Source organism: Haplochromis burtoni, unplaced genomic scaffold (genome assembly GCF_018398535.1).
Source record: "Haplochromis burtoni strain Fernald_Lab_line unplaced genomic scaffold, NCSU_Asbu1 Contig_323, whole genome shotgun sequence".
Lineage (NCBI taxonomy): Eukaryota > Metazoa > Chordata > Actinopteri > Cichliformes > Cichlidae > Haplochromis > Haplochromis burtoni.
In genome coordinates this window covers 239163-253306 of record NW_024582684.1, presented here as the reverse complement: position 1 = coordinate 253306, position 14144 = coordinate 239163, and the positions used below count along the sequence as shown (strand labels likewise).

At 39.8% G+C, this 14144-nt stretch overlaps 1 protein-coding gene across 25 annotated transcripts in view; it reads left to right on the top strand.

Moving 5' to 3' along the window:
* ptprdb (protein tyrosine phosphatase receptor type Db) overlaps nucleotides 1–14144 on the top strand; it is a 163662-nt gene that overhangs the window by 49203 nt on the left and 100315 nt on the right. For all 25 annotated transcript variants that reach the window (XM_014339939.2, XM_042228437.1, XM_042228435.1 and 22 more), the window contains exons 3-4: nucleotides 8405–8480; nucleotides 9650–9694. The gene's annotated coding sequence lies outside the window, so the exon portion shown is untranslated. The remainder of the gene's footprint in view (nucleotides 1–8404; nucleotides 8481–9649; nucleotides 9695–14144) is intronic.

Sequence of the window (14144 nt, the reverse complement as noted above, 5' to 3'; positions counted from 1 at the left end):
TGGGGGACAGGGCTATGGCTCTCTACATCCTCTAGCAGACCATTACATGGGGAAACCTTTTGAATACAAGCGCGCTGATCCACACAGGTGTGCACACGGGTGTTCACTGTTCATAGACATAAACCTTTATTGGCTGCTATATCCAAGCACATTGTGCGCTGTCGGTCCTGCTTGCTACACAACAACATTCAATATTTAGTATTTACTGCTGTTTACACTTAGCTAGATTAACGTGATGGTGCTGTGTTTAGTATGTTGCTCTGTTTTGTTTTGTTTTTGGCTTCTTTTCTCTTCTTTTTCTCTCAACAGGTGATCCAGGAGATTTCTTTTTCTCTTCTTTCTCTTTTTAAGTGCCCTTTCTCACTGTCCCTCTTCCCTTCTGTTTTTCTTTTCCTTCATCTTTCTTTCTCCCTTTCCTATCCCTGAGTCATGTCTGTCCCGTCTGTAACAATTGAAAATACAATAAAATAAATAATAACAACAAATGTCGATCAAATGGACCAATACGGCAAGGCCGTGATGATCAATTTGGCAAAGTAAATCCATTGGGTATCCTTGCTGGTCTTTAGACAACAATTCTGACGTCTAAAGAACCACATGGGACAGGCAAAAAAAAAAGAAAAGATTTTATCTCTCTTTCGCGTCTTTTTTAAGATCACCAGGTTTCAACTTGCTTGCATCACCCTGGTTACTGCTCTGAAGCACATTAGAGATCAACATGTGTGAAATTAACACCTATTTGCCAGTCAGTTCAATCAAAATATGATCAAAATTCATGAAAGATTGAACTTTTGCTGGTGGATAGTAGGACTGTCTAAAGTTGTTGTATTTCCATGATGAGCTTCAGTAATAAATACAGATTCGTAGACGCGGCTTTATTTCTTTATTTTTTCCCTGGTGGCTGCAAACAATTACTTTTAAACTATTTTACTTTTTGTATGCATTAATAAATGATGTACTTTCTGACCTTACATCAAATTGGAGACAGTCTGTGCTTGAATTGAAAAAATAAAAACTAAAACTGTATTTTAAACATTAATTTACTGTCAGATTCTCTTGCGTCTTTCAGATAAAGTTGTTGTTTTTTACTTGCAGTACAAAGTTTGCACTTTTGCCAGACTTCTTTCGAGGTTTCAAATAGGCTACATTTTATTGATCTGAGGTCTTTTCCAGTCTCACTAATCAAAAACTTTTCAACCACACACACAACGCTTCAGTTTTTTTTTTTTTTTTATCATACTGTTTAGTGTTTGTGCTCTCAGACTTTACAGACTTTGTCTGCAGCAGCAGTGCTACTTTCAGTCTGTATTATGTGTTTGACCTCTTACTAGTTTTCCATAGCGTAGGCTGCCAGTGCACTTATTCATATATGTGATTAGGCTGATGCTTCCAGCGTCACCTCTTTTGTGTGAATGCGCAAAGGAAACCCCGGGTTAATTTAGGGAACTGATAATCAGCTTCATGTGCCTGCTTCTTCTGATTGCCAGTGTTGGTGTAACTGAATTCAGATAAGGGAAAGGTACCCAGCATATGTTCAGTTCACTTCACAGTAGTACAGGCCCCAGGTCAGGTATGTTCTTTGTTTTGTTTTTTGTTTTTTTCAGTCTGTTCATACCCACGTTGTAATACAACTGGACCAAAATCTGTGCAGTATAATCTTCTTTATTAATTTCCTGTATTGATGTTTTTTGTTGTAGGAGGTGGAAGTAAGATTTAACTTTTTGTATATAACTTTTTGAAGCATATGAACTAATTATTTTAGTTTGTGTGGCAGACAGTACACAGCTATTAATTACATTATTAATGAAAGCTACTGTTTTGAACCTAAAACTTTTCGTTAAGTGGTCTTTGGGCATGTGAGTCTCTGGTTGGGTTCACGTAAGATCAGATCGCTTTTGAAGTTGTCTGGATGACAAACTTAGGCTTATGTGTGAAGGCTTGGACTGGACACTAATTTATACTAATCCTGATGATCTGAAAGAAGGTTGATGAACGTTGTGAGACGGAACCACAAACAAAGCCTAGTTTGTCTGCTTTTTTGTTGTTATTGGGGGGGGGGGGGTTCGGTTGTCAGGTGCATTTGATTGAAAGACGTGCTCCTGTTTCAGTCAATAAAAGTGTCCACACAGGCTGTGCAGCCTGACACGTGAAATGTAGATTGAGCTCTTGCTGGTCTTTTGATGGAACGCTTTAGTCACAAAATTTTACACAGGCTGTTTATAAAAGTCACATGGTTAATCTAAAACTGAAAATCTAAAAAGCAGAAAAATATAATAAAATATGCTGTAGAACTGAGAAAGGTTGGTTGCTGCTTAATTACACAGGCGCTACCACTTCTGTTAATTAAAAATAAATATTAGCACAGAAAATCCAGTTAAAATGGACAAAAAAAAAACTTTCACCATATAATGAAAAGCTTTATATGTGGAACCCCTTTACTGTGATCTAACATAAAGGCAGCTGTATATCTTTTTTTTTTTGTTTCTCTGTGTGCTTCACAATAACTTGTCATTTGTCTAAGGTTATTCTGCATCGTCTCTATTAAAGTGACAGTTTGAAATTGACCTCAAATTCCAAGCCATTTTTTGAGTGAAATACTAAACTACAATATCTGCATCCTGTTGAAGAAAATGAAGTAACAGAGCACTTTATAGAAGAAAAGGAAATCATTTGTATGCATTGAGCCGAGTGGAAAATTAAACAAGTATTGCGAAGGGGTGCTTATAACCCACAATGTAATGCTTGAACCAGATCATTTGCTGAAATAGAAATAGTCATACAGATATGAGATTTAAACTGGGTGAATGACAGCCAATGACAGTTTCATCTAAAGCGTATGGAAAGAGTTTATATAAGAAGAAAATTTAAGCTGGACTTCTTGCATCAGCAAGGTCTCTGACAGGCAGAAAGCATTGTTCAATGAAAGTGAGTATGGCAGATGAAAAATACAAAAAGCTGACTTACTGTTCTCTGAATCTAAAAGATGCCCGGCAGCACCATCAGCAAAGAACTGGCAGAAACAAGGGGGTACATCCATCTAATGTGTACAGTCTGGTCATAAGTAGACTTTACTGAATCAGTGCTTATTAAAGTTGTATTTATGGAAGTATCTATAAATGTGGAAACAAAGAAAAGTGATGCTTGAAAATATAAAAACTGGGTCTAACTGAAGGCAATTTAGAATAGAATAGAATAGAATAGAATTCAACTTTATTGTCATTGCACATGTCACAAGTACAAGGCAACAAAATGCAGTTTGCATCCATCCAGAAGTGCTTTAGCCATGATATAGATATATTACAAAATATATATTAGCAATAATATAGGTATATACATATTTTACAGAAATGGGTCTGTTATAGGTATGAGGGTACAAAAATGGGTCTATTATGGGTATGTTACAATGTACATGGTATGAAGGTATGTTATGAATATGCTATAAGTATGTACAGGCTGTAGTGGGTATACAAGCCATGTACAGGCTATGAACAGGATATACATATGGAACTATACAGAAATATGAAATATAGAGCTATACAGAAATATGCAAGTTATAAACAGTTGTAGAATTATGATTATCTTATTGTACAGAATGATTGTTTATACAGAATCATACAGTAGTGCAGTAAAGAGAAGAGAAATATGTGGCTACTTTCTACAGAGGCTATATAAAGTGCTAGTGGTTGTGGATGTCTGTATGTTCAGTCCATGAGTTTAATGTGGGTCAGATGTCAGGAGGCAGAGTTCAGGAGTCTGACAGCTGTGGGGAAGAAGCTGTTCCGGTACCTGGTGGTCTTAGTCCGGAAGCTCCTGTAGCGCCTCCCAGAGGGCAGGAAGGTGAAGAGTCCATGTGATGGGTGACTGGGGTCTTTGATGATTTTCCCAGCCCTTTTCAGACACTGCTTCCTGTAGATGTCATTTATGGCAGGAAGTGGTGCTCCGGCAATGCGCTGGGCAGTTTTCACGACCCTCTGCAACGCCTTCCGGTCCGAGGCAGAGCAGTTCTCGTACTAGACTGTTATACAGTTGGTCAGGATGCTCTCGATGGTGCAGCGATAGAAGTTCACCAGGATGTCTGAGGACAGGAGTCCTCAGGAAGAAGAGGTGCTGGTGAGCCTTCTTGACCAGCTTGGAGAAGTCGGTCGTCCAGATGAGATCCTTGGAGATGAGGACACCCAGGAACTTGAAGCTGCTCACAGCAGGTTGTTTCTGTCGCACCACTCAGCCAGACGATCCATCTCCTCCTTGTAGGCGGCCTCATCGTTGTCATGGATGAGGCCAATCACCGTGGTGTCATCTGCAAACTTAATGATGGTGTTGGAACCATCGGTAGGTCTGCAATTGTGGGTGAAGAGGGAGTAGAGGAAAGGGCTCATCACACAGCCTTGTGGTACACCAGTGTTCATCGTGATTGTAGATGAGCAGTGGTTATCCAGCCGGACATGTTGGGGCCGGTTGGTCAGGAAGTCCAGTAACCATTTACACATGAGGGAACTGATGCCTAGGTCTGTCAATTTCCTGATGAGTTGTGAGGGGAGGATTGTATTGAACGCTGAACTGAAGTCTTTAAACAGCATTCTGGCATAGGTGTTGTTATTCGTTGGCAAAGTGCAAATTTCGGTGGCAAAGTGCTGAAGAATCATGCTTTAACCAGGAAACACAGTAGAGGTTCTCTGCTGCTTTAGGACTGCATTGCTGCAAATGGAGCGAGGGGCTTGGTCAGAATTAGTGACCTTCTCATTAATAAGAAATATAGACAAAATCTCATTTGTCGTCCAATACCACCAAAGAGGCATCTGTTTGTCCCCAACCTTAAAAATGAGTCATAAAGAATTATTTTAGTGGCATGAAAAAGAGCCGAGTCGTGTAACAGATTGTTTGCCCAACACAGAACCCTTCAGTCAACATCAGTGAGTCAGTCTGGGGATTCACAAAGAGGAAGAAGTGACTTAGAGTCCCTAAACAGATGCAAAAACTGTAGCATGTTCACAGGGATGCTAAAAAACTGTACCCTGATGGACCTGGGGAAAAATCATGGTTTTTTTTGTTTTTTTTAAACCATGGTCACAAAAGAATTAATTGCAGTTGATGGAGATTATGTTTTTCCCTTTCTGCATTTTTATTGAATAATGATCAGCTCTTACTAAAAATATCCTCACTTTAAAGCAAATGCTTAAAGATTTTACTCATTGTTCTGGATGTACGGTGGGGATAAATGTCTGAGAATGCCAATAGAGGAATCAAATTTTAACTCACTGTTTTGAATCAAATCCCAAGAGACCCAGCTGCATTTGCTATAATAAACCGAGACGTGAAGGAACACCAGAGCTCTGTAATCCGATCAAACTTGAAACGCCAGACAGCTGTACTTACTTTTGATTTTTCAGAAGTGGTAATTTTATGTAGTTTAGGATTAAAGTGAGTGTGTGTCTGAACTGCCTACCTGTCAACTTGCTTCTTCTTATACAGCTTTTTCAATGGGTGGAGGAACAATTGGGTTTTGAATGTAGCTGTATTATTATACTGTATATCTTTTCAGCTTAAAAAGTTCAAGAGCAGCAGGTCAGTTTTGAAGTTTCATTTGAATTATGCAGGCATCTTGAATCCTCTCAAGATGTTTGATCATCCTTGTGGGGTCAGATTTAATCCTCACCCAGTTTATTCCCTTTGTGTAAACTCTTAAACGCTAGAGATGCACACACACACACACACACACACACACACACACACACACACACACACAAGTATGCAAGTTGTAAACAAGTTGGAGAAGTTGTTGAAGCAAGACTGTGCCATTCCACTCTGAGAGTCCCTGTTGCCAGCTTGACCTGCAACAACCTCCTTAACGTTCTGGGCCAATTTTGATCAGTGCCGCACATACACTTCGAAAGAGTAAACATGTTTACAAACTGAAATATGCTGCTGAAATATATTTCTCTAAAAGGGAATGACACTTCTGGTGAACATATGATCTTGAAACATTTCACACTTTACTGACACTGTAAAAAGATGGTGCAGCTTGAGGACGGTTGCGTCTGCAGATAAAGTTTGTAGGTAATCATGTCAGTGTTGTCCGTGGCTTAACTGTGACACTGCATTTAAAATAGGCTTAAGAGACATCTGATGCCCACTCTGCTGCCCCGCTTCCCCACTTGCCTTGATTTTGAGTCTGAGTGACAGAAGCCTATGAAGAGTGTTTCATACATGCTGAGTGAAGCCAAACCAAAGTAAGCGGAGTTCCACTGAGCTGCCCTGGTTAGGGTTAGACATCAAAAAATTATCTGGGCCATTGCTGTGCAGATCAGTGCAGAAATAGTTTGGTTCATGGTGTGAAAGGGCCATGTGAAAGCACTTCAGTGACCTAAATAATATGCTACCATGCCCAGAACCATTTCCACCACCAGCAGAAACCTTTAAGGTGACGTCCAGACGTAGCACCTAGAGATGAATTCCCTTCAAATTACTATCAACATTTTCACTCTCTCTGAATAATCACTTTCAGCCATTAACATAAAAGGGCTTCAAAGGCTGCTCTGAAGGGTTCCCATGGGAGTCCTCTCAGAGTTTCAAAGCAGCAAAAAAAGGTTTGCAGACAGGCTTTCACCAGTGGGTGCCACTTTATTGCATAAAAGTCACAGAAGAATCTAAAGTAACGCCGTGTCCACCAATGCAGGACAAACATAACTTGTCCTATGTCGCTATGCAAGATCTGTAAACTGAATTGCTTGCACCAACATGAGCTTTCTCACTGATCTAGTTTCCAGACTCTCCCTTTCCTGCACAAAGCTGCTGAGGCTTTAATTACTTCTGCTGGGCCAGCACAGGTGAAGCACATTCTCACTAACAAGGTGGTTTCCAACCAGGGAGTACTGAAACCCAACAGGAAAACAACATGATTGAGGGGGAAACCAGTTCCCGCAATAGAGGGTAACCGATGCTTATAATAATCCTCTGCACAACTCATTTCACCAGCACTGTAAGATCATTACAGAGGAAACATGTTGCGAGTGGATGGGAATCGAGGGAGGAATGTGTCATCGACTGAAAATAAAATGTTAGCTTGCCTCCACACGTGATGCACGGTCATTTGCAATAGTGCACATATATGTAAGCGAACACAAGCCTGAACTCAGATCACACGCTTAGGTTGTCAAAGTCAGACAAAGAAACACATTCTTCGAATTTTGCATCATTGAAGATCTCACCTTTATAACCTAAAAACAACAGGTGATTACAGGCCAAGGAACGCACAGCATGTCCTGGTTATGATTTGAAAACAAATCAATCTTGATATTTACATCACCAGATTCTGCAGTTAATGTATGCTGCCATCACCGTCTTTGCCCTTGTTTGGTAAGTCGGTCAGCAGCACAAACACAGGAGTGGTATAATAGCACAGACCAGTGGTGACTCTTTGTTATGGCATCTTTTGCCAGGGACTGATTTATTCTAATCATCTTGATATTATTAATAGGCTTTTCTATTGCATTCTTTCAATTTGATTTTAATATATTTATTGCACATTATATTATTTATTTGGTGATATACAAAATTTATAGGCTAGCCTAACTCACAGTGCTTAGAGTGGCCATCCCATCAGATACACCAGAAGTAGTAGAAAATAATAAAAAGAAGAAGAAGAAGAATTATAGATTTAAGTTGAAAATGTTGAAAATGTTCTTTTTTTTAAGTGGCTGATTCACAGCATGTGTGTAGAGGACTTTTGGTCAAAATATTTAACTTCAATAAAAGACAAATATCATCATCAACGCAAGCAGTTCTGGAAACAACCCTGTAATCCTTTCAGATCCACACTGATTTCCCTCCACCAGTGATTGCTTCTTTGCTACATCTTGATGTCACTGGAGTCACAAAACATAGAAGAGTGACATCTGTATATCTGTGTGCAGGTCTGTGTGTGCACATGCATGTATGGTCTGTTACATTAAACATGCCTCCTTGCTAGTGTTCTCACATGGACCTTTGATCTGCGAGTGTGTACTTTTGATACCGAGGTGCTGCATGCACTTGGGCATTTCAGCCCCTGTTCCACTCACAAGCCTGTACATCTTGCTGGCATGGAAGCCTTAAAAGCCTTAAAAGCTCCCAGTGTAGAAGTTGAGCCGCGGCTGTCCATTTGACCCAGACTGCTTTTGGAACAATTGAGCTGCACTAGCTGAACTCGGGTTTCAGATTGGAAGCTTTGATCTGAATGCAATGATATAAACAAATGAGTGCAAGAAGAACATGGAGAACTTAGCTGAAAGTCAGAGTTGTCTTTAAGATCAGTGACTTCTTTAAAGCTAAAGCTCTGCTCTTAATTCCTTTCCTTCTCCTTCTTTCTCTTCTCTTTCCTTCCCCAACCTCTTTGCTTTCTCACTGTATCCTCTCTTCTCTCTTGCAGGAGAATTCTGGGGAGATTTCTTACTCTTTCATTCCTCAAGGATGAAGCAGCGCAGTGTGTCTGTGCACTGAAACAGGTAGGCAATGATTACCACAGTGAATGTCAGACAGACACATGCACACACATGAACATTTACCGTCAGAAGCCCCCTTTTCCCCAGGTGTTTTGTGTATGATCTATTTTGCTAAAAGGCTGCACCATGACCACTAAGGAAGAAACAGCAAGGGAGCACACAAAGATAAAGAAAGGAATGGAACCTTTCTTCTGAGAGAGTGAAGAAAACTCAGATGGAGATTCATCATAAGGCCCAGAGAAAAATCAAGTGAAGACGTTGATAGGATGAAAGTTTAACCAAACATCAGCTCCCCACAGGAGTAGCAAATCTGCTGCCGTCGCAGTGGACGGACCGGGAGAAAGACATGCAAAGAGACAGACTGACAGACAGGACAAGACAGAGCGGCGATCCCCAGCTGTTTTTAAAATCCTGCCTCTGATACATTATTGAATATGCGGCTCTCTAACGCATCGCTGAGCTTTCCTCTCATGTTAGTGCTCAAGTTTGTATAGCGTCACCATTCTAAATATAAAGCATTCGCTCACCCCCTTTTATTTTTTGCTAAAAGATGCAGAGGCTGCACGTAGGCTGTGTGTTGCTCTGAGAGCCACTTTCCTTTTCTGAGGCTATAGCTGGAGTTTGAGTTGAGTTTGTGTGTGACTCATTTTGGTACCAAGCCTCAGCAAACTTTACAAAAACCAAAATAGATATCATCAAACTGCTTGAAAGCTGGCTAGATGGTGCATAGAGTATGCTGAAGCACGATGAGTGCTTCACTGGGACTCGTATGTACTGTTTGCTGGAGGAAGGGGATTGATTTTGCTGCTTAACAGCAGGTGGAATCTTCCCCTGACTGATTGTATGGCTGGTCTAAAAATAAGACACCTCATTTTTCTTAGTTCCTTTTTTTCTAATATTTAATATGGTGAATTTCCGTGGATGTTGCAAGGCCAGAGTCCTGAGACTTATATGTTTATATTGTGGAGTACCAGGTGTAATCTACAGGTGGCAGCAGAGCAGCATACCCAGCAGAAATGTTTCTGGAGCAGACTTTATTTGCTCATTTTAAGCGGCTAAGGCTTTTGTACAGTAGGGCCTTCATAAACCTCTGTGGCATCATTGCAAGTTTTCAAACAGATCATTCTTCCGGTCCTAGAAAACCAATATTCTTCAATAATCTTCTCTTGCAGCTCCCACTTTCAAACTTCATGTGACAGGATGAACCATGAGCAAAGGTAATAAAGTTTGCTTTCTTTAACTGTTTCTGTGCTTGTGTGCTTCATTAGTGTATGCAGTGGCATGCACATTTTAAGGGCGTGTGTCTCCGTTGTCTGACAGATGTTGCAATGGCATGATTAGTCCTCTGTGTGTGAGGTTGCTATAGTGACTGTGGGTTGAGTGTTGGGGAGGCCAGAGTGGAATAGAAGGGGTGCTGAGGATGAGAAGAGGGGGTGGAATAGGAAATGAAGTGCTTGTTGCCTCTGGCCTGCGTGTGTTTCTTTTTCTTGTTTTGTATGTGAGAGTGGGCGTGTTTGTGTGATGTTTATGTCTGTTTGTTTGTGTATCTGTATAAAGAGCACAGCATTGAAGAGACACTCGTCTGTGTAATTGGGAATTTGATCAAGATAACTCACTCGAATACACAGTCGATCATGTGCGCACACACATTTTCTTTCTGCGTAGGAGCGACAGAGACAGGGATCCTGTGATGGCTGGAGCGTGGGCTTGGGGTAACCTGTTCTGCCTCACAGACCAACACTATGAGTGGGTCATACTTATCACTTAAACTGCCACGTCAATGAAGCTGTTTAGCAAACTGGTGCAAGCAAAAGAAATGCCCTCTGCTTCTGTGAGCACAGAGATTGTACAACACTAGTCTGAAGCACTTAAATGTAAGGCTCCAGAGTAGGACAGTATCAACAGTATTACCCTGAGGGTATCATCTTCCATGAGGCTTTGTCAGACCAAAGTGGGGATCCCTGAGATTGACTTTTAGATGTTTTGTAACCTTTTCGTTTCCTTTTGTGAAGTAAGAGACAGTTTGGGAGTTCTGAAACATATCTTGTTGGTTGAACTGCATAAAACTCAGACATGATTTACAGGTTTGTTTTAAGGGGAGCTCAAAAGCCACCTATAGACATAGAGATGATTGTGAACTCTTTTATCATTTTTGTGTTTCTATTGTTATCTGTAGGGATAACAATAGCGAGATCAACTTTTTATTACTTGATACACTTTCAAGTACTTGAGCTCTCTCTGTGTTTGATGTTGATTCTGAGTACTGACCCACAACCTGTGCATTCCTAACCCTTGTTTGAGGTTCACGGTTTTGTTGCGCTCATGTTTACTGATCTGGTAGAGAAGCAATAATTTAGAGAGTATATTTAAAGGTTGAGTAATGTTACCTTATCTTCAATTACAACATATGAAGAAAGAATTCATGATTAGTTTCTTCTTTTTTCTGCATTGGTAATTTTTAGTCTTATTTTGAAATTGCCATTTGTTAGGGAATTCTTAGAAAAAGCTGTAGAAAGTCTATTCAGATCCTTATTATGCTAATTACATTTTTCCCAGCCTATTACAGTCTAGCTTTCAAAAGCAGCATCGCGCTGAGACTGCGCTTTTGAAATTCTATAACAGTCTTTTGATGACTTCTAATGCAGGGATTTGTTCTGTACTCATTCTATTTGACCTCAGTTCAGCCTTTGATACTGTTGATCATAAAATTTTACTTAATAGGCTTAAGTTTCTGGCTGGTCTCTCTGGCTCTGTGTTACATTGGTTTTCTTCCTATTTATATATTCCTCTGACAAGACTTTCTCTGTTAGGGTGAACAAGTTCTTCTCTGATTATCCCTCCCTAACCTGTGGGGGTTCCACAAGGTTCAGTAATGGGTCCATTATTATTTTCTTTCTACATTCTTCTCCTAGCTGGCACCATTAAGTAATTTGCTGATGTTTCTTAACATTTCTATGCAGATGACGTTTAGCTGGATATGTCTTTAAAACCTCACCAGCTGAATTGTCTGTTCGCTCTAGTCTCCTCTTTAACCCACATTAGTGTCCGGCTCTCAAGCTATTATTTTGTTCTAAACAGCGCAAGACTGAGGCTATGATTGTAGCTTCTCCTCTATTATATATGAAAATCAGTCAGGCTCATGCTTCTATTTGTTCATCTGCTAGGTCCGGCATTTGAAATATTGGCATAATATTTGATTCCTCTCTATTTATTGTTCCTGTTTCTTTCATATCAGGAAAATTTTAAAATGTAACATATGGTCTCTTTGGCCAAACCACACATAATTGTTCATGCGTTTGTGTTATCATGCTTAGATTATTGTAATTCCCTGTTTACTGACTCAGATAAATCATGTTTTGGGGGCCTCAAACAGGCACAAAACGCTGCAGCCAGACTATTAATGTTTATAATATATATAATATAATATTTATTATTTATTTATTATTTTTATTTTATTTCTTTACCAGTAGATTTTAAGATCTGTTTTAAAATTCTTGTACTTAGATACAGAGCACTAAATGGCCAGGATCCATAGTATTTATATAAACTTTGTACTAAACAAACCTGCCCTCGCAGTATTCGATCACAGGCTCAGAATTTGTTAGTTGTTTCTTATATAAGATTAAAAACTAGGGCAATAGACAGCCTGTGGCACCAAGTCTCCCATTTTGTATTGCTATTACAGCTCTTGATTTTCTTGTTTATTTTACTCTGTCTTGTTGTACAGCGCTTTGTGATTGCTTGTCTGTGAAAGCGCTTTATAAATAAACTGTTGTGGTGGTTAACATGTTTACCGTACATATGAAAGTTCCCCCGTTTGATTCCAGAAGGACACACAAACTCAGCCTCAGCTAGTGTCCTATTAGTGCCAGTCCCAAGACAGTTGAGAGGGTTGTGTTAGGAAGGGCATCTGGCATAAAATCTGTGCCAAATCAAACATGTGGATCCATCCGCTGTGGTGACCACTTGGGAAATAAGGGAGCAACCAAAAGAAATTAGTGGTATTTCTGTCAGCTACAGTGCACTTATCAATATAAATACAGTTCTGGTTTGGGATAAACCACTAAATCTCTGATCCCAGATTTCTTGATTTTGAAAATAAATAAAGAGTAAGTGAATAATTTAACATATGATATTCAAAACCAAACATACTCCCATATAGGAGATTTGTCTAAAATATGAGTAGGGAAGCATGTTAAAATATCTTAAAATCTGTATTCCTGTATGTAAGGTGTCACGACATGAGGGATTTCTCTGGTAATAAAAACTGACTCAGCTGCTCACTACTCGAGCAGTAGATGAATACAAAATGTTTTTATCTGTACATCACTACTTCCATACTTTGTAGCATTCTTCATGACTTTAATCAAAGGATGAACGGATTAGAAATTTGTAGTCAAAGATCAAGGTCACTATGACCTTACAGAGCTGAGTTTGGGGATAACTCAAGACAATTCCACACCATTGTCTAATATAATAAACTGCTGATGTTTATCTTCAAGGTCAAAGGTCATTGTCACATCATAAAGCATTTTCTCACCTGTACTCCAGTCTGACATTACCCAGGGGAATTCACATACCCTCCACTGTCAGAGCAGATTTTTGATGGTTACCACTGTCTCCTCACAGAAAGAAGGTTCTGTCTTGTTTCTTTTATGAGTTTGCACATTCTCCTCTTACCTCAATAGACTTCCTTTGGTTGGTGATAACCCCTTATGATGGAAGGGTGATCATGTTGTTCCCCAACCCTCACCCTAGGACACCTGGGATAAGCTATCATTATATTTAACTACTTAATGCAATTTAATTCATATATAGATGGAATTTGGCTTATACATATTAGTTCCTTCTATAAATATCTGATTGTCTGTAAAGTTTGTCATTATTTCTGTTATTCAAATGTTTGTTTTTGATTTATAGGCACATTCGGTTTATTTGCCCTTATTACTTTATTTCTTTCTTGATTTTTTTTTCTCCCTGCACATTCAACAGAAAGGGAAATGTAAAAATGCAAATGTTAAATGTTCATGCAAATGTAGAAAATGGGAGACAGGATTACTAAAGAAATATGTGACAGAGTGTATTAAAATGTTAATATTTTAATCACCTAGGTGTGGAAAAACAACTTGCCAGAATTAGCTGATCTCTTCCCAGGAGGGCTCACCTTAAGTGAGCCAATCTCACTTCACATAACAAACCCTTAAGGTCCCTTGCCTATGCACAGCAAACCGCCCTTGTGCTTGTCTCCAGAATCTCCAGAGTGCACAGCCTGATGTGAATAATAGTCATTGTGAGAGATATAATGTGCTGTACCATACAGGGCTGGCTTCACACAGGGATTACACCTAGATGATTCTTCAATAGAGAATTTAGTCTCGGGTAGCCGAGCTTAATCCGCGGCTGTGGAAGCAGACCACAGTGCTGTGGAGCCATGGCCAGATATGACAAAGAACAGAGAGCAGCCAGATTAGTTCATACTAGGAAAAGGGCTGAGCTTGAAGCTGCCTGACAGAGCGTCTCTTGACAGCTCCTCCCAAATCTCTCTGCTCTCTCTAATGCAGGCTGAGGGAAACATTGTTCCCCTTTCTGTCTTTTGGCTTTCTCTCTTTCTTTTGCTCTGTCCTTGTGTCTTTATGTGAGGTAATACCAACACATAGAGAGAAACAG